Raw genomic sequence first — 10,000 nt, 5'->3', positions numbered from 1 at the left:
TCAACTCCGAAAGTGGTAAAAAATGAGGGGTATCAAAAGGAGGGGTTATGACCCCATTAAAAACGGCCCTCGAATTTCTGATTTTGACTAAAACCTTTCTTTGGGGGGCAGGGTGAATCTATGGTAAAAATTTGGTAGCCTTAGCTGTCAACTCCGTAAGTTGTGAAAAATGAGGGGGATGAAAAAAAGAGGTTAGGACCCCTTAGAAATGGCTCTCGATTTTTGGATTTTGACTAAAACCTACCCAGGGGGGAGGGGAGTCTATGATAAAACATTGGTAGTCCCAGCCTTCATAGTCTGGGCGTGCATAGCGATTTGACAGACAGACAATCAAACAGACAGAAATGGTCTTTATATTATATATGGTCCTAAAAAACTTGTTTAAGAGATTGGTGGCAGTGTTAAAAGGTTTCATAGGCCGTAGGTAGCACTCCCGAAGAGACTTTAGATAGATTAGGCACAGTTTTGGGGGAGTGTTTCTAATTATGTCTCGGGCAACTCGCATTATTGCTTACTTGGCTGTAGATACTCAGGGTGCGGATGTGTGTGTGTGTGCAGGCACTGCCAAACAGTCTTTCTAGCTGTGGTTTAGTATGAAGACATGTTTCGGTATTTCAGGGGGTGGGTGTGCAAAGAGACACAGAATTTCCTTCTCCTCATTTGTGTGCAAAAGTAGAATATAATAGAAGATCGATAGACCAAAGGCAACAACAGTTGCGTTGCTACAATTGTAATAAACCAGGGCACACAAAGAAAGTATGTAGAGTCAAATATTGTGGAATGTGTAAGTGTGGATCACTATTCGCAATCTTGTCCGTCTCAGATACAGAAAGATGCGAGACCTACACCTCAAAGGTCTGGGAGTTATAATACGAGAACTTCCCAGGCAGGCCACTTAAAAGTGCAAAGAGATCAGCAAAATTTTTGGAAAGCCGATCAACAAAAAGGGTACAGATGATTTGTACATGCCATTGTGGTCTCGTGGGGGACACCCCAGAGCCCAGGCCTATAGTTTATGGAACAGCGGAGGATGTTGATATCCCGGTCTTCATAGATACCGGTGCTAGTATTAACCTAATGGATCATAATTTCTATCAATCCAGGTTTTCCCATTACCCTTTGAAACCCTCAATGGAGATGGTGTGTGATGTGCAAGCCCATAGATTAAACACCCTGGGTTGTGTTAGAATACGGTTTACTCTTGGTGTTAGAATGTTAATAGAACCATTTTTGGTCATAAAAGGGGTTGCGTTGGGCAACAGACTTTTGCTGGGCCATCCTGCATGTAGGAGACACAAGATTTTGGTCCATGCAGGTGTTAGTGGTATAACAGTTGGAGTACCTGGTGTTTTTCTCCCTTATGAGGACGTAATTGAAACTGAGGATATGGAGATTATTGAAAAAGGGGGTAATTTGGCGGTGCTAATGGTGATGATACTGGGGATATGGGGGGTGGTGATACCGAAACCCACACTGGTGATACGGGGAATAACTGTGGTGATGTTAAACTGGATGTTGGGAGCCACGGTGGTAACAATTTTGGTGGGTGTGACAATGGCATTATGGGTGGTGATACTGATACTAATATCAATATTATTACTGATACTAACACATGGGGTGGATGCAATGAGAACCACGGGTGGTGATATTTATGGGGTCGTGGAACGGGGAGGTACTAACCACAAATATAAATGTGTTTTATCAGAGGATGTTATTTTAATGCCAAGTTCAAAGACTATGGTAAAAGTCAAGTTGAGGGAAGTGAGAAAACCCGCGGATATGTGCGTAATTGAGGGTAGTGAGAAACTAAGAGGGATTATTAGTACGGCATCAGTGATCAGTGTATCAAACACTGGTGTTACATGGATAGAATTAGTGAAGTGTAATGATACAGTTAGAAAATACCAGAAGAATACATATGTGATAGATCTCCAAGATTGGAGTAATGACAGTGGTTCAGTGGCTATTGTAGAGGGGAAATCTGAGTTTTCAGATGCAGAAATGCAATCAGGAAGCGAATATTCAGAGAACATTTAGCTAATGCGGATTATAGTGAGCATATTGAAGTGGTAAGCGAGCTCTTGGCAGAATTTGGGGATACAGTAGCTTTACAAGGTAATAAACTGGGATTGACTGTGTTAGAACATAAGGTAAACTTAGAGAAAGGCACAAAACCTATCTATATTCCTGCATACCGCATACCTTTCAAAATCAGAGAACAGGTAGAGAAAGAGGTCAATAAATGGGAAGAGGAAGGAATCATTAGACCTAGTGTGTCTCCATAAAATTTTCCTCTGCTAGCAGTGCCTAAGAAGGACGGTTCTGTCCATGTATGTGTCGATTTTAGACGTTTAAATGAAAAAACAATCCCTGGCCGTTACCCAGTCGCATGCATACCAGATCTTTTTGTCGAAATCGGGGGACATAATATTTATAGCTCAATTGATTTAGTGCAGGGTTTTCTGCATGTCCCTCTTAGTGAGAGTAGTAAGGAATATACGGCCTTTTCAGTGCCCAAGGGACACTATGAATTTACGTGGATGCCGTTCGGTTTATCGGGGAGTCCGATGACCTTTACCAGGTTGGTGAACACAGTTTTGCTCGGGTTATTGGGTAAAAATGTTTTTGTATACATGGATGACATATTGATAACAACAGACTCGATCGTGCAACACCTGGAAGTGCTTAAGGAAGTACTCAGGAGGCTTAGATTAGCAGGGTTGAAAATTAAGCTAGCTAAGTGTTCATTCTTGAAAACAGCAAATCACATATTTGGGCCATGTCATATCCAAGGAAGGGGTTAGAGTAAACGACGATAAAGTCAACGCAATAACGGATTTTCGCACCCCGAGATCAAAGAAAGAAATTAAGCCATTCCGAGTCATTGCTAGTTTCTTCCGTAGGTTTGTGAAAGGGTTTTCAAACATAGCAGCTCCTCTAACAGATATATTGCGGGAAGACATTCAATTTCAATGGGGAAAACCCCAGAATGATAGTTTTCAGAAACTTAAAGACGGGTTAATGAATACCCCAGTTCTGAAATTTCCAGATTTCAGCAAACCATTCACATTAGTGACTGATGCCAGTCAGGAGGGTATAGGTGCTTGCCTTATGCAAAAGTTTGATGGGAAATTCAATCCCATAGCCTTTTAATGGCTACCATAGATAAAGAAGCCTTTGCAATAGTATCAAGTTTGGTTCATTTTGTTTGATGCAAAGCTCAAATATATAGAAGGCAAATTAAATGACGGAAGGATTTCAAGTTGCGCTAGTCACTAGCGATTCTATACAATAGGATATGGGTCTCATAGAGCAAAGGCAGGATAAAGATGAAATTTTGGCAGACGCAAAAGCATTTCTTAGAGGGGGAATTAGTCAGGAAACGTTATAAGTTAACTTTTTCGGGTTTAGAATTAGAAGGTAATCTGTTGGTCAGGAAAATTAAATATAAATTGAGGACTACTGAAAGCAAAGGAGACACGACACAGATCGTAATTCCGAAAGTCCTAATTCCAGTGGTTTTGGATATATACAGTGCAGGTTCGGTAGTCCACACTTGGGGATAGAAAAAACGAGTAATGAGGTGCGTGCTAAATATATTTGGAAAAATATGGGGAAAGATGTGAAAAATTTGTGAAAAATTGTACAGTATGCAATGCTTGCAAACCTGCAAGGATAACTTCCTGCAAATTAGGGTCATATCCGATACCAAGTAGACCTTTTCAGAGAATACATATGGATATCCTAGGAAATTTTTGTGAGTCTAGATATGCGAATAAGTACCTGTTAGTAATAATAGATGAACTTACGAGAATAGTAGAAATTTTTCCACTTAAGCCTAAAACAGCTGAAGAAGTAGTTATAGCATTTTTCAATGGTATCATTTGCAGATATGGCTCACCCAAGGTTTTATTGACCGACAATGGCAGAGAATTTGAAAACAAAACTTTAGAATGTTTGGCGGAAGTCATGGGGATACAGAGGGTAACAATTATTCCATACAGACCTGAAGCTGATGGGTTATGTGAAAGAGCAAATAGGAAAGTGCTCGAAGCTCTCAGGAAGCTTAAAATGGAGACGTTAAAATGTCTCCATTTTAAGCTTTGTTTGGTTGCCAAGCACGAGGCACATTTGAGCTGTTAAACATACCTCATCATGGAGAAGACACAATCGAAGCACTAATTCCACAGCGAATGAGAGACATGCTTGTCTCAGCCGTAATCAGATCCTAAAATCAATGTTGGAGACAAGGTATTTCCGAAAATCAATGTGAGAAATGAAGTAAATTACAAACTGGGTCCGAAATTTGAGGGTCCTTTTAGAGCCGTTGAAGAAAAGACTGGAAACAGATTATAGTCTTAGAGGAAAATACAGGTTGCTCGAAATTAACCCATATATCAAAACTGAAAAGAGTTGGTTGTGGTAACTAATATAATATTGTGCAGTTGCATTTTTTTTCTGGTTTCGCAAATTGATGGTGAAATGTGTGTAGTCAGTTTAATTTAATGTTTTTTTTCTCTTTCATTTCTTCTACTATTTTTCTTATTGTGCGCAAACTGCGGCGATTTGGCGTAAAAACCAGAGGTAATTATTTCACGAGGAAATTTGGGTTGGAAAGTATGGCAAATTTCTGTTAAGCTTAGAAATATTATAACAGGCCCGTGTGGTGGTCCCTGGCGGTATGGGTTTATTGGGGCTGAATTTTTGTGGCTTTTTTGGTGGTGAATTTTTGGGGCTGAATTTTTTTGGCTATAATCTTTGGGGCTTAATTTTTGTGGTTATAATTTTTGGCAGAGATCTGTGGTTTTATGAGCCAAAGAGGGGGGGTACTGTGGTTCTTTTGGTGTTATGGTTCTTTGGGTGTATTGTGGTTCCTTTGGTGTTATGGCTCTTGGGGGGTGGCACTACTGCATTGTAGTTTTATGGGTCTCTATGAAGGGGTTGTATTTTTATATTCCCCAGTGGGTATGTTTGGCGGTATATAATTGTTGATTTGTGGTTCTCTGTGGTTTATATCCCAACTAAGTGGTTATGCTGTTTTACATACATGTGGCAGTATCATGAATGAGTTACGTTTTCGAGGGCAATTTTTGGGTACCTTTGAGGATGTCCTAGGAATAATTTTGAGGAATATGGTTCTATGGGGATGAATGTAAGGGGTCAATTCGGGTGGATAGGATATGTTGCGGCAGCAAATTCCGTAAAGATACATAACATATTTGGTAATGGGGAAAGTTGAATTTTCTTTTTTGTATGTGACTTCATGTAAATATCATCTTATGGGATTAGATAACTGGCAGGTTTTTTTCTGGTCTCGTTCACGTTCAGATGCTGAGATATTGCTTAATCATCGTCCTGGGGTTGATGGCGCTCGCAAAGACAAAAGTACGACTGGGTCTCGGAGTGCTAATTGAGGAAGACCACCTGGTTTGGTTTTTGTCTGATAAAGTAACACTGAGCATTAAATTTGAGAGTTTGGGTTCAGCCAGATTGGAACTCGGAGAATTGCGTAACAAGGTCGAAGGACTGATGAACACGTTGAACGAGGTTGAGACTACAAGAAATCTATCCGGATCATTGGGTCGACTTTTCGCAGAAATAAAAATTACAGCAAACAGGGTGCAAGGCAAGATTGCAGAAACGCTCACTTGGGTCCCAGAAATAAAGCCAGCCGGGGGGAGGGACCCGTCCAAGAGACAGAAAAGGGCAGTGCAGCTGTTGGCGGCCGGGGCATAGCTATAGCGGCCATAGCCAGAATAGCAATAACGAGTTTAGTAAAGGTCGTGAAGTTAGAAGCGGAACTAGCTGAACATGGGAGAGCTCTGACTTCTCTTAGAGGGAGGAATGAGAAATTAGAAAACGGGTTTAATGAATTAAGGAAATCGTGTAATATATTATACTTAACAATGAAAGGGATTCAGGAAGACCTTGATGCCACCGAATCTTTGCTGAGTGAAATTAAAAGCCAAGTAGAGGCAGTTATAGTGGCTTCACAGGGGAAAATTTCAAGGGAAATATTGCCGTTAGGAATTTTGGAGTCAACCTTAAAAGACACAGCATATGAATGGGGATCAAATGTTATTTTTACGGGAGATCTGCTTTATAATTTAAATACTATGGGTTTTAAGAGTACAATTATCAGATAAGGGGCTACTTGTAGATATACCAGTTAGTGGTAAAAAACCATTTCATAGCTCTATATTTAGACCGTTTCCTAGTACTTTCAAGGGGTCAGTAGTTGTATGGACAGGGGTAGAAACCATGTATATATTAGGAGAGGAATTCCAGTCCTCGGCAGTTGACTATAAAGCAGGTTGTGTGTTAGTTTATGATAGATACGTGTGTGAAAGTAGGATATTTATTCAAAGACGCGTTGACCTGTCAGGGTGTGAACTAGAGTTAGCTCACCGAGGTATACTGACTCACTGTGACTTTAGAGAATTCTCTGGCCCATATCAAGTGGTGACAACCGAGACAATGACAGCGGTCTTCTGCGCCAGATGCAGGATTTCTACTAAATGCAACGGAGACAAAGACTCACTCCTACTACAGGGGTCACAGATATTCGATGGTTCCTGCTGCGTTATCTCGGAATGGTTTATGGTGCTCAGCCGTCATGTATACAACTCATCGACAAAGGTGTTCATGAAACACATGGAAACCACGAGGCGGTTCAAGTTCCGCCTACATTGGAGATAGTTATGGTCCCACCGTTGGAGGATAATGACGAGGATGAATTTTTCTTCAACGAACGATACACAGTTCCAGTGATTGCGGTTTTGGTAGCCGTAATGTTGATCACAATGTGTCTTAGGAGTTATTAAACTCCTGTGCAACCGACAGAGTACGAGGGTCCCAGCAACAGAAGTAGCTCTAAATCATGTGGCAAATTAAAACATTATGAACCAGTATATACCAGTTGCTGATGTGGTGTGCGACGGGAGTGCACAAAAGACATAGGTGGCCGAGCCATCTTTAAAAAGGGGCATGGTAATGAATCGTTAATCTCAGCTCTTTCCGGTTAGAGACAGGCTGCTTAGTGACAAGGGCTAGGTTCCTCGAAGAATGCTGAAATGACAAACTGCCAGGAATGATGACCAATGCAATCTGAGGTCAGCGACGCATCGGCAATCACATGCTTGGGACATGTGGAACCTGTGGTTACTAGGCGCCCCATAGGGCATGTCTGCTTATGTGTTCGTAGCATATGATATATGGGCGTGATGATAGGTAATGAGAAAAAGAGAGGACACTATTTGATTACTTGTGACAGTGTGCAGAACACACCTGGAAGAAGTTTGAGAACGCCCATCGAACAAGATGGGTTCAATGTCACCATATAAGAGAATGGATTCTCTAAAACTTATTTGACTAACAAGAATGGCGTGGTTAGTCAAACACAGTGAGATTTAAGGGGGTTCTTACTTAAACCTGATTCGGGAGAGGAAAATGACAGTTTCACGGGTTTTATTGGGTCAGACTTAATTCATTTAATTCGACTTTAATTAATTCATTTTGTTCCATTTCAATGTCAGTTAATATTGGAAATAAAAAGTATATCTACGAGGGTTTATTAGCCTAGTCTTGCATTTCAGTTAACGCCAGAGAGTTTCCGCCATAGATCGAGGGTAGGTAGTTGCTTGCTAGCAGTTTCTTTCATTTGTTTAAACGAGTATCATTTGGTCCTAAAAAAACTCGCTTAAGATATATATAATATATATATATTATATATATATTTATATATATATATATATATATGATATATATATATATATATATAGTATATATATACATATATATATATATATATATATAATGTTATATATATATATTTTATATATATACACATAGTAATATATATATATATATATATTATATATATATATATATATATATCTAAGCGAGTTTTTTTAGGACCAAATGATACTCGTTTAAACAAATGAAAGAAACTGCTAGCAAGCAACTACCTACCCTCGATCTATGGCGGAATCTCTCTGGGCGTTAACTGAAATGCAAGACTAGGCTAATAAACCCTCGTAGATATACTTTTTATTTCCCATATTAACTGACATTGAAATGGAACAAAATGAATTAATTAAAGTCGAACTTCTTCCAGGTGTGCATGCACATGCATCATTAATCTTCATATTTAAAAAGTAGATGCCCAACAGAAGCCCAAATAATATTAGCATAACGTGAGAGCAAACGCACACACTGCAGATACAGATTATAATATATATTATAATAATATAATAATATTATATATAATATATATATATATATATATATATATATTATAACACACACTTATATATATATATATATATCACTTATATATATATATATATTATATATATATATATATATATATATATAATATATATATATCTTAGGAAACGCACGTGTGTGGCGTGCTCTCACGTATGCTAATATTATTTGTGTTCATGTGCATCTACTTTTTAAATATGAAGATATGATGCATGTGCATGCAGCATATGAATTTTAATATTTAAACATTATGGTTTTAAGTTGCAGATATGATTCAAGAGCAGCTATTTCTCGAAAGAAATTTTTTAAAGTCGGTAAACTTCTGTTCTAAATCCTATTTTAAAAAGCCATATACTGTCGACTATGAAAGACAAAAACAGACTTGGAGACACTCTTATCCACCCTTTCCAACAAGTATCCTAATTGACAAACATGGCATCATTCTTGACATGCCTTAATGAGAAACTCTTCCTTCTGCCAGTTACAGCAAGTTTGATCCAGTTTTGCTTGGAACCCTGATTTATTCAACAGATAAACCAGACTTACATCCTCATTCATTCGTGGTGCCACTTTGTCGCGCTGCTGAGTTACGGAAGTCTTTAGTTTCCTTTCCTGTGGAAGTCTTCCTGCCTGTTGTGGCAGTGAAGTTCTCACGCTAATTAGAGAGTTGTTGCATCGCTCACTTGGTGGGCCATGTTTCTGAGTTAAAATTAGTTTTTTTGGCTGTCTTATTTCTTTCGGCTACTTTTGATTTATTGACTAATTTTCTATGTATCTCTCTATTTTTTTCCCCCATCTTTCTGTGAGCATTCGATTTTCAGAGCTTGCTTGTCATGTCCATAGACTGTTGTCTTGCTCCATGAGAATTATGAGCAATAATAATAATATAATAATAATAATAATAATAATAATAATATAATAATAATAAGGCTAACTAGGAAACACCAACTACGAAATTCATGGTAACAATAATTATAAGACTCGCGGGGCCTTTATCTGTCCTTGCCCCAATGCTCCTAGGCATAAGCCTGTCTCTTACCGATACCACCAAAAGAAAACGAGTCTTATAAACAGTGTCTTAAGTGAGTTGATTGCCTGTTTAAACTTTCATAAATGGTTACCAAGGCCATGAATAAATGAAAGATCAGAGCTAAAAATAAGTCGCTTTAATCTTGGGTGACTTTGATCTTCAAATGAGTCAAAAAGAGAAATCAAAAGGTAATTGAATAACTACAGTACTTTCCCCCGCAACAGCTAGGTTGAAGTAAATAAAATGTGAGCAACGTAGACTCCAGCAACTAGGTTTGTTTGTTTGTATGGTGGTTTTATGTTGCATAGTACCAGGGGTTATTCAGCAACGGGACCAACGGCTGTACGTGATTTCCTAACCACGTCGAGAGTGAACTTCTGTCACCAGAAATACACATCTCTTACACCTCAGTGGAATGCCCGAGAATCGAACTCGCGGCCACTGAGGTGGCAGGCCAAGACCATACCGATCACGCTACTGAGGACGGCAAGGATAAATGAGAACACTTAATATAGTTTTATTGCCGTGGAACAGCAGTGAGAGTCTCAACTGTGAAATGAACCTTGAAGGGATCTAGCGTTTCATATATTTGAGATTCCTGCTGGGATGCTGTAGGTCTTTTATTATTTTATTGATGAACAAATATCTTTTAGTGTTGAGGTTCTAAATCTCATAGCATGTACCCTTGTGATTTTTCCTTAC

This window comes from Macrobrachium nipponense, chromosome 1, assembly GCF_015104395.2.
Source record: "Macrobrachium nipponense isolate FS-2020 chromosome 1, ASM1510439v2, whole genome shotgun sequence".
In the NCBI taxonomy this organism is placed as follows: domain Eukaryota; kingdom Metazoa; phylum Arthropoda; class Malacostraca; order Decapoda; family Palaemonidae; genus Macrobrachium; species Macrobrachium nipponense.
Note: the sequence above shows the minus strand (reverse complement) of the source record.